Consider the following 14,242-nt stretch of genomic DNA (forward strand, 5'->3'; position numbering starts at 1 on the left):
ACTAGTCGAGACCATTTATGGGCTGGGAAACCACCTCGCGGAGAACACCCATCCGTTATCATTGTAAGGCCCGGGATTCGTCATTGTCCCAGTTGATTTGCGTTACAAATTTAATTCTCATCAACTACAAATGGCACATTTCAAGACAATTAATTTTTGAAATTGGTCAATGTGTGAGTGTGCAACTTTTAAAGGTTGTAGAACGCTTTTAATTTTTTGCATTTTCATGTCCATTCAGTCCCATAGCACAAATTGCTCATTTCAAGACAATTCATTTTTGCAATCGGTCAATGTGTGAGAGTGCAGCTTTAATTCATCTCCAAGCAATAATTTCATCTCCAAGGAAAATTTGACATTAATATGTTACAAAGTATGTGTTTTTTCTTTGTTCTGTGCAATCCGTTTCCGGAGAATGGCACATCCTCGTCAATGTAGTAGTCGGTCATGTTAGATACGAAAGTTTTATATTGAAAGGATCCACAAATTGCTCATTTCAAAACAATTAATTTTTGCAATCGGTCAATGTGTGAGAGTGCAGCTTTAAAGGATGTTAAATGGGCTGGGAAACCACCTCGCGGAGAACACCCATCCATTATCATTGTAAGGCCCGGGATTCGTCATCGTCCCAGTTGATTTGCGTTACAAATTTAATTCTCATTAACTACAAATGGCACATTTCAAGACAATTAATTTTTGAAATCGGTCAATGTGTGAGTGTGCAGCTTTAAAGGTTGTAGAACGCTTTTATTTTTTTGCATTAATATGTTACAAAGTATGTGCTTTTTCTTTGTTCTGTGCCATCCGTTTCCGGAGAATGGCACATCTTCGTCAATGTAGTAGTCGGTCATGTTAGACAAGAAAGTTTTATATTGAAAGGATCCACAAATTGCTCATTTCAAAACAATTAATTTTTGCAATCGGTCAATGTGTGAGAGTGCAGCTTTAAAGGATGTTAGACGCTTAAATTTTTTCGCATTATTTTGTTTCTTTAAGTGATATTTTTATATGTTTTTTAAAATAATTCAAGCATTTTGAAAGCAATTCATCAGTCGGCAATAATTTCATCTGCAAGAAAAGATTGACATAAATATGTTATTGACTTTTACTTTGTACATTTAATTACTCTTAATATTTATTGGTCAGCAACCTACGAAATAGTCGAAACCATTCATGGGCTGGGAAACCACCTCGCGGAGAGCACCCATCCATTATCATTGTAAGGCCCGGGATTCGTCATCGTCCCAGTTGATTTGCGTTACAAATTTAATTCTCATCAACTACAAATGGCTCATTTCAAGACAATTAATATTTGCAATCGGTCAATGTGTGAGGGTGCAGCTTTAAAGGTTGTAGAACGCTTTTAATTTTTTGCATTTTCATTTCCATGCAGTATCATAGCACAAATTGCTCATTTCAAAACAATAAATTGTTATCGGTTAATTTGTGAGAGTATAGCTTAAAGGATGTTAAACGCGTAAATTTATCGCATTTTCTTTAAGTGATATTTGTATATGTTTCTTAAGATAATTCAAACATTTTGAAAGCATTTCATCAGTCGGCAATAGTTTCATCTGCAAGAAAAGAATGACATAAATATGTTATTGATTTTTACTTTGTACATTTAATTACTATCAATATCTTTTGGTCAACCACGTACGAAATAGTCGAAACCATGCATGGGCTGGAAAAACCACCTCGCGGAGAGCACCCATCCGTTATCATTGTAAGGCGCGGGATTCGTCATCGTCCCGTTTGATTTGCGATACAATTTAATTCTCATGAACTTCAAATGGCTCATTTTAAGACAATTAATATTTGCAATCGGTCAATGTGTGAGAGTGCAGCTTTAAAGGTTGTAGAACGCTTTTATTTTTTTGCATTTTCATGTCCATTCAGTCCCATAGCACAAATTGCTCATTTCAAGACAATTCATTTTTGCCATCGGTCAATGTGTGAGATTGCAGCTTTAATTCATCTCCAAGCAATAATTTCATCTCCAAGGAAAATTTGACATTAATATGTTACAAAGTATGTGGTTTTTTCTTTGTTCTGTGCCATCCGTTTCCGGAGAATGGCACATCCTCGTCAATGTAGTAGTCGGTCATGTTAGATACGAAAGTTTTATATTGAAAGGATCCACAAATTGCTCATTTCAAAACAATTAATTTTTGCAATCGGTCAATGTGTGAGAGTGCAGCTTTAAAGGATGTTAAACGCTTAAATTTTTTCGCATTATCTTGTTTCTTTAAGTGATATTTTTATATGTTTCTTCAGATATTTGAAGCATTTTGAAAGCAATTCATCAGTCGGCAATAATTTCATCTGCAAGAAAAGATTGACATAAATATGTTATTGATTTTTACTTTGTACATTTAATTACTATCAATATTTATTGGTCAGCAACCTACGAACTAGTCGAGACCATTTATGGGCTGGGAAACCACCTCGCGGAGAACACCCATACGTTATCATTGTAAGGCCCGGGATTCGTCATCGTCCCAGTTGATTTTCGTTACAAATTTAATTCTCATCAACTACAAATGGCTCATTTCAAGACAATTAATATTTGCAATCGGTCAATGTGTGAGTGTGCAGCTTTAAAGGTTGTAGAACGCTTTTATTTTTTTGCATTTTCATGTCCATTCAGTAACATAGCACAAATTGCTCATTTCAAGACAATTCATTTTTGCAATCGGTTAATTTGTGAGAGTGTAGCTTTAAAGGATGTAAAACGCGTAAATTTATCGCATTTTCTTTAAGTGATATTGTTATATGTTTCTTAAGATAGTTCAAGCATTTTGAAAGCAATTCATGTGCATTTCCTTTGTCCTGTGCCACCAGGCACATTCTCGTCTCTCTAGTAGTCGGTCATGATAGACAAGAAAGGTTTACATGAAAGTATGAACAAATGGCTCATTTCAAGAGAAAAAATAATGCAATCTGTCAATGTGTGAAAGTGCACCATTAAAGCTTTTAAAACGCTGGTATTTTTTACATTTTCATGTCCATTCAGTAAAATAGTTTTAGTTTCTAAAGACAAGTCAAGCATTTGAAAGCAATTCATCATTCGGCAATAATTTCATCTGCAAGAAAAGATTGACATAAATATGTTATTGACTTTTACTTTGTACATTTAATTACTATCAATATTTATTGGTCAACCACGTACGAAATAGTCAAAACCATTCACGGGCTGGAAAACCCACCACGCGGAGAGCACAAATCCGTTATCATTGTAAGGCCCGGGATTCGTCATCGTCCCGTTTGATTTGCGATACAATTTAATTCTCATGAACTTCAAATGGCTCATTTCAAGACAATTAATATTTGCAATCGGTCAATGTGTGAGAGTGCAGCTTTAAAGGTTGTAGAACGCTTTTAATTTTTTTGCATTTTCATGTCCATTCAGTCCCATAGCACAAATTGCTCATTTAAAAACAATCATTTTTTGCCATCGGTCAATTTGTGAGAGTATAGCTTTAAAGGATGTAAAACGCGTAAATTTATCGCATTTTCTTTAAGTGATATTGTTATATGTTTCTTAAGATAGTTCAAGCATTTTGAAAGCAATTCATGTGCATTTCCTTTGTCCTGTGCCACCCGGATCGGCACATTCTCGTCACTCTAGTAGTCGGTCATGATAGACAAGAAAGGTTTACATGAAAGTATGAACAAATGGCTCATTTCAAGAGAAAAAATATTGCAATCTGTCAATGTGTGAAAGTGCAGCTTTAAAGGTTGTAAAACGCTGGTATTTTTTGCATTTTCATGTCCATTCAGTAAAATAGTTTTAGTTTCTAAAGACAAGTCAAGCATTTTGAAAGCAATTCATCATTCGGCAATAATTTCATCTGCAAGAAAAGATTGAGTTATGAAATATGGGCTTTTACTTTGTACATTTAATTACTATCAATATTTATTGGTCAACCACGTACGAAATATTCGAAACCATTCATGGGCCGGAAAAACCACCTCGCGGAGATCACCCATCCGTTATCATTGTAAGGCCAGGGATTCGTCATCGTTCCAGTTGATTTGCGTTACAAATGCTTTAATTCATCTCCAAGCAATAATTTCATCTCCAAGGAAAATTTGACATTAATATGTTACAAAGTATGTGCTTTTTCTTTGTTCTGTGCCATCCGTTTCCGGAGAATGGCACATCCTCGTCAATGTATTAGTCGGTCATGTTAGATAGGAAAGTTTTATATGGAAAGGATCCACAAATTGCTCATTTCAAAACAATTAATTTTTGCAATCGGTCAATGTGTGAGAGTGCAAGTTTAAAGGTTGTAGAACGCTTTTAATTTTTTGCATTTACTTGTTTCTTTAAGTGATATTTTTATATGTTTCTTAAGATAGTTCAAGCATTTTGAAAGCAATTCATGTGCTTTTCCTTTGTCCTGTGCCACCCGGAACGGCACATTCTCGTTACTCTAGTAGTCGGTCATGTTAGACAAGAAAGGTTTACATGAAAGTATGAACAAATGGCTCATTTCAAGAGAAAAAATAATGCAATCTGTCAATGTGTGAAAGTGCAGCTTTAAAGGTTGTAAAACGCTGGTATTTTTTGCATCTTCATGTCCATTCAGTAAAATAGTTTTAGTTTCTAAAGACAAGTCAAGCATTTTGAAAGCAATTCACCATTCGGCAATAATTTCATCTGCAAGAAAAGATTGAGTTATGAAATATGGGCTTTTACTTTGTACATTTAATTACTATCAATATTTATTGGTCAACCACGTACGAAATATTCGAAACCATTCATGGGCCGGAAAAACCACCTCGCGGAGATCACCCATCCGTTATCATTGTAAGGCCAGGGATTCGTCATCGTTCCAGTTGATTTGCGTTACAAATTTAAATCTCATCAACTACAAATGGCTCATTTCAAGACAATTAATATTTGCAATCGGTCAATGTGTGAGGGTGCAGCTTTAAAGGTTGTTTGAAAGCTTTTAATTTTTTGCATTTTCAAGTCCATGCAGTAACATAGCACAAATTGCTCATTTCAAAACAATACATTTTTGCCATCGGTCAATTTGTGAGAGTATAGCTTTAAAGGATGTAAAACGCGTAAATTTATCGCATTTTCTTTAAGTGATATTTTTATATGTTTCTTAAGATAGTTCAAGCATTTTGAAAGCAATTCATGTGCATTTCCTTTGTCCTGTGCCACCCGGAACGGCACATTCTCGTTACTCTAGTAGTCGGTCATGTTAGACAAGAAAGGTTTACATGAAAGTATGAACAAATGGCTCATTTCATGAGAAAAAAAATAATGCAATCTGTCAATGTGTGAAAGTGCAGCTTTAAAGGTTGTAAAACGCTGGTATTTTTTGCATCTCCATGTCCATTCAGTAAAATAGTTTTAGTTTCTAAAGACAAGTCAAGCATTTTGAAAGCAATTCATCATTCGGCAATAATTTGATCTGCTAGAAAAGATTGAGTTATGAAATATGGGCTTTTACTTTGTACATTTAATTACTATCAATATTTATTGGTCAACCACGTACGAAATAGTCGAAACTATTGATGGGCTGGAAAAACCACCTCGCGGAGAGCACCCATCCGTTATCATAAGGCCCGGGATTCGTCATCGTCCCGTTTGATTTGCGATACAATTTAATTCTCATGAACTTCAAATGGCTCATTTCAAGACAATTAATATTTGCAATCGGTCAATGTGTGAGAGTGCAGCTTTAATTCATCTCCAAGCAATAATTTCATCTCCAAGGAAAACTTGACATTAATATGTTACAAAGTATGTGCTTTTTCTTTGTTCTGTGCCATCCGTTTCCGGAGAATGGCAGATCTTCGTCAATGTAGTAGTCGGTCATATTAGACAAGAAAGTTTTATATTGAAAGGATCCACAAATTGCTCATTTCAAAACAATTAATTTTTGCAATCGGTCAATGTGTGAGAGTGCAGCTTTAAAGGATGTTAGACGCTTAAATTTTTTCGCATTATTTTGTTTCTTTAAGTGATATTTTTATATGTTTTTTAAGATAATTCAAGCATTTTGAAAGCAATTCATCAGTCGGCAATAATTTCATCTGCAAGAAAAGATTGACATAAATATGTTATTGACTTTTACTTTGTACATTTAATTACTCTTAATATTTATTGGTCAGCAACCTACGAAATAGTCGAAACCATTTATGGGCTGGGAAACCACCTCGCGGAGAGACCCATCCATTATCATTGTAAGGCCCGGGATTCTTCATCGTCCCAGTTGATTTGCGTTACAAATTTAATTCTCATCAACTACAAATGGCTCATTTCAAGACAATTAATATTTGCAATCGGTCAATGTGTGAGGGTGCAGCTTTAAAGGTTGTAGAACGCTTTTAATTTTTTGCATTTTCATGTCCATGCAGTAGCATAGCACAAATTGCTCATTTCAAAACAATAAATTGTTATCGGTTAATTTATGAGAGTATAGCTTTAAAGGATGTAAAACGCGTAAATTTATCGCATTTTCTTTAAGTGATATTTGTATATGTTTCTTTAGATAATTCAAACATTTTGAAAGCAACTCATCAGTCGGCAATAGTTTCATATGCAAGAAAAGATTGACATAAATAAGTTATTGATTTTTACTTTGTACATTTAATTACTATCAATATCTTTTGGTCAACCACGTACGAAATAGTCGAAACCATGCATGGGCTGGAAAAACCAACTCGCGGAGAGCACCCATCCGATATCATAAGGCCCGGGATTCGTCATCGTCCCGTTTGATTTGCGATACAATTTAATTCTCATGAACTTCAAATGGCTCATTTCAAGACAATTAATATTTGCAATCGGTCAATGTGTGAGAGTGCAGCTTTAAAGGTTGTAGAACGCTTTTAATTTTTTGCATTTTCATGTCCATTCAGTCCCATAGCACAAATTGCTCATTTCAAAACAAATCATTTTTGCAATCGGTGAATGTGTGAGAGTGCAGCTTTAATTCATCTCCAAGCAATAATTTCATCTCCAAGGAAAATTTGACATTAATATGTTACAAAGAATGTGCTTTTTCTTTGTTCTGTGCCATCCGTTTCCGGAGAATGGCACATCCTAGTCAATGTAATAGTCGGTCATGTTAGATACGAAAGTTTTATATTGAAAGGATCCACAAATTGCTCATTTTAAAACAATTCATTTTTGCAATCGGTCAATGTGTGAGAGTGCAGCTTTAAAGGATGCTAAACGCTTAAATTTTTTCGCATTATCTTGTCACTTAAAGAAGTGATATTTTTTAAATGTTTCTTAAGATAATTCAAGCATTTTGAAAGCAATTCATCATTCGGCAATAATTTCATCTGCAAGAAAAGATTGACATAAATATGTTATTGACTTTTACTTTGTACATTTAATTACTATCAATATTTATTGGTCAGCAACCTACGAACTAGTCGAGACCATTTATGGGCTGGGAAACCACCTCGCGGAGAATACCCATCCGTTATCATTGTAAGGCCCGGGATTCGTCATCGCCCCAGTTGATTTGCGTTACAAATTTAATTCTCATCAGCTACAAATGGCACATTTCAAGACAATTAATTTTTGAAATCGGTCAATGTGTGAGTGTGCAGCTTTAAAGGTTGTAGAACGCTTTTAATTTTTTGCATTTTCATGTCCATTCAGTCCCATAGCACAAATTGCTCATTTCAAGACAATTCATTTTTGCAATCGGTCAATGCAGCTTTAATTCATCTCCAAGCAATATTTTCATCTCCAAGGAAAATTTGACATTAATATGTTACAAAGTATGTGCTTTTTCTTTGTTCTGTGCCATCCGTTTCCGGAGAATGGCACATCCTCGTCAATGTAGTAGTCGGTCATGTTAGACAAGAAAGTTTTATATTGAAAGGATCCACAAATTGCTCATTTCAAAACAATTAATTTTTGCAATCGGTCAATATGTGAGAGTGCAGTTTTAAAGGATGTTAAACGCTTAAATTTTTTCGCATTATTTTGTTTCTTTAAGTGATATTTTTATATGTTTCTTATGATATTTGAAGCATTTTGAAAGCAATTCATCAGTCGGCAATAATTTCATCTGCAAGAAAAGATTGACATAAATATGTTATTGACTTTTACTTTGTACATTTAATTACTATCAATATTTATTGGTCAGCAACCTACGAAATAGTCGAGACCATTTATGGGCTGGGAAACCACCTCGTGGAGAACACCCATCCGTTATCATTGTAAGGCCCGGGATTCGTCATCGTCCCAGTTGATTTGCGTTACAAATTTAATTCTCGTCAACTACAAATGGCACATTTCAAGACAATTAATTTTTGAAATCGGTCAATGTGTGAGTGTGCAGCTTTAAAGGTTGTAGAACGCTTTTATTTTTTTGCATTTTCATGTCCATTCAGTCCCATAGCACAAATTGCTCATTTCAAGACAATTCATTTTTGCAATCGGTCAATGTGTGAGAGTGCAGCTTTAATTCATCTCCAAGCAATAATTTCATCTCCAAGGAAAATTTGACATTAATATGTTACAAAGTATGTGTTTTTTCTTTGTTCTGTGCCATCCGTTTCCGGAGAATGGCACATCCTCGTCAATGTAGTAGTCGGTCATGTTAGATACGAAAGTTTTATATTGAAAGGATCCACAAATTGCTCATTTCAAAACAATTAATTTTTGCAATCGGTCAATGTGTGAGAGTGCAGCTTTAAAGGATGTTAAATGGGCTGGGAAACCACCTCGCGGAGAACACCCATCCATTATCATTGTAAGGCCCGGGATTCGTCATCGTCCCAGTTGATTTGCGTTACAAATTTAATTCTCATTAACTACAAATGGCACATTTCAAGACAATTAATTTTTGAAATCGGTCAATGTGTGAGTGTGCAGCTTTAAAGGTTGTAGAACGCTTTTATTTTTTTGCATTAATATGTTACAAAGTATGTGCTTTTTCTTTGTTCTGTGCCATCCGTTTCCGGAGAATGGCACATCTTCGTCAATGTAGTAGTCGGTCATGTTAGACAAGAAAGTTTTATATTGAAAGGATCCACAAATTGCTCATTTCAAAACAATTAATTTTTGCAATCGGTCAATGTGTGAGAGTGTAGCTTTAAAGGATGTTAGACGCTTAAATTTTTTCGCATTATTTTGTTTCTTTAAGTGATATTTTTATATGTTTTTTAAGATAATTCAAGCATTTTGAAAGCAATTCATCAGTCGGCAATAATTTCATCTGCAAGAAAAGATTGACATAAATATGTTATTGACTTTTACTTTGTACATTTAATTACTATCAATATTTATTGGTCAACCACGTACGAAATAGTCAAAACCATTCACGGGCTGGAAAAACCACCACGCGAAGAGCACAAATCCGTTATCATTGTAAGGCCCGGGATTCGTCATCGTCCCGTTTGATTTGCGATACAATTTAATTCTCATGAACTTCAAATGGCTCATTTCAAGACAATTAATATTTGCAATCGGTCAATGTGTGAGAGTGCAGCTTTAAAGGTTGTAGAACGCTTTTAATTTTTTGCATTTTCATGTCCATTCAGTCCCATAGCACAAATTGCTCATTTCAAGACAATTCATTTTTGCAATCGGTCAATGTGTGAGAGTGCAGCTTTAATTCATCTCCAAGCAATATTTTCATCTCCAAGGAAAATTTGACATTATTATGTTACAAAGTATGTGCTTTTTCTTTGTTCTGTGCCATCCGTTTCTGGAGAATGGCACATACTCGTCAATGTAGTAGTCGGTCATGTTAGACAAGAAAGTTTTATATTGAAAGGATCCACAAATTGCTCATTTCAAAATAATTAATTATTGCAATCGGTCAATGTGTGAGAGTGCAGCTTTAAAGGATGTTAAACGCTTAAATTTTTTCTCATTATTTTGTTTCTTTAAGTGATATTTTTATATGTTTTTTAAGATAATTCAAGCATTTTGAAAGCAATTCATCAGTCGGCAATAATTTCATCTGCAAGAAAAGATTGACATAAATATGTTATTGACTTTTACTTTGTACATTTAATTACTATCAATATTTATTGGTCAACCACGTACGAAATAGTCAAAACCATTCACGGGCTGGAAAAACCACCACGCGAAGAGCACAAATCCGTTATCATTGTAAGGCCCGGGATTCGTCATCGTCCCGTTTGATTTGCGATACAATTTAATTCTCATGAACTTCAAATGGCTCATTTCAAGACAATTAATATTTGCAATCGGTCAATGTGTGAGAGTGCAGCTTTAAAGGTTGTAGAACGCTTTTAATTTTTTGCATTTTCATGTCCATTCAGTCCCATAGCACAAATTGCTCATTTCAAGACAATTCATTTTTGCCATCGGTCAATGTGTGAGAGTGCAGCTTTAATTCATCTCCAAGCAATAATTTCATCTCCAAGGAAAATTTGACATTATTATGTTACAAAGTATGTGCTTTTTCTTTGTTCTGTGCCATCCGTTTCTGGAGAATGGCACATACTCGTCAATGTAGTAGTCGGTCATGTTAGACAAGAAAGTTTTATATTGAAAGGATCCACAAATTGCTCATTTCAAAATAATTAATTATTGCAATCGGTCAATGTGTGAGAGTGCAGCTTTAAAGGATGTTAAACGCTTAAATTTTTTCGCATTATTTTGTTTCTTTAAGTGATATTTTTATATGTTTTTTAAGATAATTCAAGCATTTTGAAAGCAATTCATCAGTCGGCAATAATTTCATCTGCAAGAAAAGTGGTTAATTTGTGAGAGTATAGCTTTAAAGGATGTAAAACGCGTAAATTTATCGCATTTTCTTTAAGTGATATTGTTATATGTTTCTTAAGATAGTTCAAGCATTTTGAAAGCAATTCATGTGCATTTCCTTTGTCCTGTGCCACCCGGAACGGCACATTCTCGTTACTCTAGTAGTCGGTCATGTTAGACAAGAAAGGTTTACATGAAAGTATGAACAAATGGCTCATTTCAAGAGAAAAAAATAATGCAATCTGTCAATGTGTGAAAGTGCAGCTTTAAAGGTTGTAAAACGCTGGTATTTTTTGCATCTTCATGTCAATTCAGTAAAATAGTTTTAGTTTCTAAAGACAAGTCAAGCATTTTGAAAGCAATTCATCATTCGGCAATAATTTGATCTGCTAGAAAAGATTGAGTTATGAAATATGGGCTTTTACTTTGTACATTTAATTACTATCAATATTTATTGGTCAACCACGTACGAAATATTCGAAACCATTCATGGGCCGGAAAAACCACCTCGCGGAGATCCGTTATCATTGTAAGGCCAGGGATTCGTCATCGTCCCAGTTGATTTGCGTTACAAATATAATTCTCATCAACTACACATGGCTCATTTCAAGACAATTAATATTTGCAATCGGTCAATGTGTGAGAGTGCAGCTTTAAAGGTTGTAGAACGCTTTTAATTTTTTGCATTTTCTTGTTTCTTTAAGTGATATTTTTATATGTTTCTTAAGATAGTTCAAGCATTTTGAAAGCAATTCATGTGCATTTCCTTTGTCCTGTGCCACCCGGAACGGCACATTCTCGTCACTCTAGTAGTCGGTCATGTTAGACAAGAAAGGTTTACATGAAAGTTTGAACAAATGGCTCATTTCAAGAGAAAAAATAATGCAATCTGTCAATGTGTGAAAGTGCAGCTTTAAAGGTTGTAAAACGCTGATATTTTTTGCATTTTCATGTCCATTCAGTAAACTAGTTTTAGTTTCTAAAGACAAGTCAAGCATTTTGAAAGCAATTCATCATGCGGCAATAATTTCATCTGCAAGAAAAGATTGAGTTATGAAATATGGGCTTTTACTTTGTACATTTAATTACTATCAATATGTATTGGTCAACCACGTACGAAATAGTCGAAACCATTCATGGGCTGGGAAACCACCTCGCGGAGAACACCCATCCGTTATCATTGTAAGGCCCGGGATTCGTCATCGTCCCGTTTGATTTGCGATACAATTTAATTCTCATGAACTTCAAATGGCTCATTTCAAGACAATTAAGAAGTGATTAAAGAAGTGATATTTTTTAAATGTTTCTTAAGATAATTCAAGCATTTTGAAAGCAATTCATCAGTCGGCAATAATTTCATCTGCAAGAAAAGATTGACATAAATATGTTATTGACTTTTACTTTGTACATTTAATTACTATCAATATTTATTGGTCAGCAACCTACGAACTAGTCGAGACCATTTATGGGCTGGGAAACCACCTCGCGGAGAACACCCATCCGTTATCATTGTAAGGCCCGGGATTCGTCATCGTCCCAGTTGATTTGCGTTACAAATTTAATTCTCATCAGCTACAAATGGCACATTTCAAGACAATTAATTTTTGAAATCGGTCAATGTGTGAGTGTGCAGCTTTAAAGGTTGTAGAACGATTTTAATTTTTTGCATTTTCATGTCCATTCAGTCCCATAGCACAAATTGCTCATTTCAAGACAATTCATTTTTGCAATCGGTCAATGTGTGAGAGTGCAGCTTTAATTCATCTCCAAGCAATAATTTCATCTCCAAGGAAAATTTGACATTAATATGTTACAAAGTATGTGTTTTTTCTTTGTTCTGTGCCATCCGTTTCCGGAGAATGGCACATCCTTGTCAATGTAGTAGTCGGTCATGTTAGATACGAAAGTTTTATATTGAAAGGATCCACAAATTGCTCATTTCAAAACAATTAATTTTTGCAATCGGTCAATGTGTGAGAGTGCAGCTTTAAAGGATGTTAAATGGGCTGGGAAACCACCTCGCGGAGAACACCCATCCATTATCATTGTAAGGCCCGGGATTCGTCATCGTCCCAGTTGATTTGCGTTACAAATTTAATTCTCATTAACTACAAATGGCACATTTCAAGACAATTAATTTTTGAAATCGGTCAATGTGTGAGTGTGCAGCTTTAAAGGTTGTAGAACGCTTTTATTTTTTTGCATTAATATGTTACAAAGTATGTGCTTTTTCTTTGTTCTGTGCCATCCGTTTCCGGAGAATGGCACATCTTCGTCAATGTAGTAGTCGGTCATGTTAGACAAGAAAGTTTTATATTGAAAGGATCCACAAATTGCTCATTTCAAAACAATCAATTTTTGCAATCGGTCAATGTGTGAGAGTGCAGCTTTAAAGGATGTTAGACGCTTAAATTTTTTCGCATTATTTTGTTTCTTTAAGTGATATTTTTATGTGTTTTTTAAGATAATTCAAGCATTTTGAAAGCAATTCATCAGTCGGCAATAATTTCATCTGCAAGAAAAGATTGACATAAATATGTTATTGACTTTTACTTTGTACATTTAATTACTCTTAATACTTATTGGTCAGCAACCTACGAAATAGTCGAAACCATTCATGGGCTGGGAAACCACCTCGCGGAGAGCACCCATCCATTATCATTGTAAGGCCCGGGATTCGTCATCGTCCCAGTTGATTTGCGTTACAAATTTAATTCTCATCAACTACAAATGGCTCATTTCAAGACAATTAATATTTGCAATCGGTCAATGTGTGAGGGTGCAGCTTTAAAGGTTGTAGAACGCTTTTAATTTTTTGCAATTTCATTTCCATGCAGTAGCATAGCACAAATTGCTCATTTCAAAACAATAAATTGTTATCGGTTAATTTGTGAGAGTATAGCTTAAAGGATGTAAAACCCGTAAATTTATCGCATTTTCTTTAAGTGATATTTGTATATGTTTCTTAAGATAATTCAAACATTTTGAAAGCATTTCATCAGTCGGCAATAGTTTCATCTGCAAGAAAAGATTGACATAAATATGTTATTGATTTTTACTTTGTACATTTAATTACTATCAATATCTTTTGGTCAACCACGTACGAAATAGTCGAAACCATGCATGGGCTGGAAAAACCACCTCGCGGAGAGCACCCATCCGTTATCATTGTAAGGCACGGGATTCGTCATCGTCCCGTTTGATTTGCGATACAATTTAATTCTCATGAACTTCAAATGGCTCATTTTAAGACAATTAATATTTGAAATCGGTCAATGTGTGAGAGTGCAGCTTTAAAGGTTGTAGAACGCTTTTATTTTTTTGCATTTTCATGTCCATTCAGTCCCATAGCACAAATTGCTCATTTCAAGACAATTCATTTTTGCCATCGGTGAATGTGTGAGAGTGCAGCTTTAATTCATCTCCAAGCAATAATTTCATCTCCAAGGAAAATTTGACATTAATATGTTACAAAGTTTGTGCTTTTTTCTTTGTTCTGTGCCATCCGTTTCC

The sequence above is a fragment of the Mya arenaria genome, chromosome 2 (genome assembly GCF_026914265.1).
Source record: "Mya arenaria isolate MELC-2E11 chromosome 2, ASM2691426v1".
Taxonomy (NCBI): Eukaryota; Metazoa; Mollusca; class Bivalvia; order Myida; family Myidae; genus Mya; species Mya arenaria.